This window comes from Nansenia antarctica (genome assembly GCF_963989245.1).
Source record: "Nansenia antarctica genome assembly, chromosome: 2".
NCBI lineage: Eukaryota > Metazoa > Chordata > Actinopteri > Argentiniformes > Microstomatidae > Nansenia > Nansenia antarctica.
In genome coordinates this window covers 67326639-67329578 of record NC_137675.1, presented here as the reverse complement: position 1 = coordinate 67329578, position 2940 = coordinate 67326639, and the positions used below count along the sequence as shown (strand labels likewise).

The following is a 2940-nucleotide window of genomic DNA, read 5'->3' as shown; positions in this document are numbered from 1 at the left end:
GCAGGTTGTTAACCTTGCACAGCTTGCTCAATTGCTCTACCTCATCCCTGTACGCCGCCTCGCCCCCCCCCGAGATACATCCCACCACGGTGGTGTCGTCTGCAAACTTTACGATGTAGTTGCTGGGGTGGATGGGGGTGAAGTCGTGGGTGTAGAGGTTGTAGAGGATGGGGCTTAGCACGCAGCCCTGGGGTGACCCAGTGCTGAGGCTGAGGGCTGTGGAGGTGTGGGGGCCCACCCGCACCCTCTGGGGGCGGTCGGTCAGGAAGTCCTTGATCCACGCACATATAGAGTGTGATAGACCCAGGTCTAATAGTTTGGTCACTAGCCTGTCTGGAAGGATGGTGTTAAAGGCGGAGCTGAAGTCCACGAAGAGCAGTCTCGTGTAGCTGTTTCCCCTCTCCAGGTGGGATAGAGTGGCGTGGAGAGTCGTCGCTATGGCGTCCTCTGTGGACCTGTGGGCTCTGTAGGCGAACTGGTATGGATCCAGGTTGGGCGGGAGGCGTGTGAGTATGTGGGCCCGGACTAGTTTCTCGAAGCACTTCATGATGATTGGTGTGAGTGCCACCGGGCGGTAGTCGTTTAGGCAGCTCACCGTGCTTTTCTTCGGGACTGGGATGATAGTTGAGGTTTTCAGGCAGGGTGGGACGGTGGCCTGGGACAGGGACTGGTTAAAGATGTTGGTGAAGACCCCGGCCAGCTGGTCGGCGCAGTCTCTCAGCACCCGTCCCAGGACGCCATCCGGCCCGAGGCTTTCCTGGGGTCCACCGCCTTCAGTACGCGTCTCACCTCGTGCTCTGTGAGGGTGAGGCTGCTGAGAGCTGGAGAGAGTGGTGTCTGTGTTGTGGTTACCTCCGTTCGCCCCTCGTCGAACCGGGCGTAGAAGGTGTTCAGCTTTCCCGCCAGCAGGGGGTCGTCCTCTGCGGCTGTGAGCCTGTTGGCTCTGAAGTTTGTCATCTGCTGAACCCCCTGCCACATCCGCCTGGAGTCGTTGCTCAGGAGGCATTCCTCAATCTTCTCTCTGTGCTCTGCCTTGGCCGCTTTGATGCCGCGCTTTAGGTTGGCCCTGGTGGAGCTGTACAGCGGTGTGCGCTTCCCTGCGAAGAAGGCGTTGTCCCTCTCATTTATCAGTTTTTGGACCTTCCCAGTCATCCATGGCTTCGTGTTGGGGTAGACCCGGACCCGTTTGTCCACGGTGACTGAGTTGGTGCAGTTCACTATGTGGTTCAGAACCGACGACGTGTACTGTTCCAGGTCCTCATGCTCATATTCCTGCCATAGGGTGTCATTTAGGCAGATCTGCAGTGGAGCGGACCCTTCTGGCCAGGTTCTGACAGTCTTAGTGGTGGTGGGAGCACTTTTCCCCATTGTAGTGTATGCAGGAATCAGAGGAATTCTGAGTAAGTAGCGCCTATAAATCTCAAAAGGTTATGTTTGTTTCAAACATCTTCAGCAATGTAGATTGTAATTCAAAATGTGTTTCAGACCTGCCAGAACACAACATGATTCTGGATGTCAGAACACGGTGGAACTCCCTGTTCCTGATGGTAGAGCGGTTTCTGGAGCAGTACCCAGCCATCCAGGCAGCTTCACTGGACCAGCGACTCAGAAAGCCAATGGAGAAAGACAGGTGATGGACAAGATGGGTGTATTTTACTTAAGCACACTTTATGAGCTAGCAATAACATTTCACTGCACATTATACCTGTGTGATGGAGTATGGAGAAGTGGACCTTGAAAAGATCAGTTGTTAAACAACTTTGTTGATATTTTTTATTCTTTATTTTATCTTCTTTTTTCACCCAGGCTGGAAAGGCTCACAGACAATGACTTCCAGAAAGCAGAGGAGTTTGTGAACGTCTAGAAGTTGCTGTACACCTCAACCCTCTGCGTATCCAGTGAGAGGTCCCCCACATGTGGCGAAATTCTCCCCATCCTGAACAAGCTGGAGAAGCATTTCAGGGTAATTGAAGGAGACGACACTCAGTTCACCCGTGCTGTGAAAGAGGCGGTCTGGGGAGATCTGAAAAAGCGATACCAGGTATTTTCCATTTCCAAGCATAGCCTATGCTTACAAGAGGGCAAACCACATAATTTCACTGTTAGACACTAAACAGTTTGTCATGTTCATTTACAGAATCCAGATATTCAGAACTTTCTCCAGGAGGCCACTTCGATGGACCCTCGCTTCAAAGGCAGATTTAAATATGCTGATGCCTGGGAGAGGTTGAAGAAAGCAGCAGTTGCCAGTGCCAGTGCAACAGAACAGGTATTTTATCCTCATCCTTGTTTACTATGTGTCCTATAATACCGTTTCTATGATGAAGTATTGCTATTTATGTGCAAAATTGTGCCTACAGCTTCCAATGGCGGGCACAGGGCCAGGGGAAGAAGATTCAGATGAGGACAAGGCAGAGGAACATGTAAGTTCATAAATAATCATGGAATACCTCAAATGAACGAATGCAATTTTTTAAGTATGTTTGTCTAAACACTACTTTTATGTATTTTTCAGCACAAGAAGCGTGCCAAAAAGTCAGCCCTAGAGGAGCTGTTTGAGGATGAGGACCTAGAGCTTCTTCAGGAAACAGGGACCAGTAATAGTGCCCTCCCCATCACTGAAGTGGTCCAGAAAGAAATTTAACTGTACACAAGTTTGTCTTCAATCCCATCAGGTCAAGACCCTGTAGCCTGGTGGTGGGGTAAGCGGGACAGCCTCCCCATACTGTCTAAGCTTTCAGATAAATACATGTGCGTACAAGCCTCATCCACACCATCTGAGAGGGTTTTCTCATGTGCAGGTCATGCAATTAGTCAAGAGAGGTGTCGTATTTTGCCAGAGAAGGCAAATATGCTGATCTTTTTGCAAAAGAATTGCTGAGGTAGGAGTTTTATTTTTATTTATTTTAATTTGAGTGTATATTTAACTGTAATATTATA

General features: G+C 49.8%; 1 long non-coding RNA gene across 1 annotated transcript; it reads left to right on the top strand.

Annotated features, from left to right (window-relative positions):
* The first annotated feature begins 2140 nt into the window (after positions 1-2140).
* Positions 2141-2634, top strand: LOC308149624. Its single transcript, XR_013937257.1, has 3 exons — positions 2141-2269; positions 2361-2423; positions 2516-2634. It is a non-coding gene; the product is annotated as an uncharacterized lncRNA (long non-coding RNA).
* Positions 2635-2940: the final 306 nt, after the last annotated feature.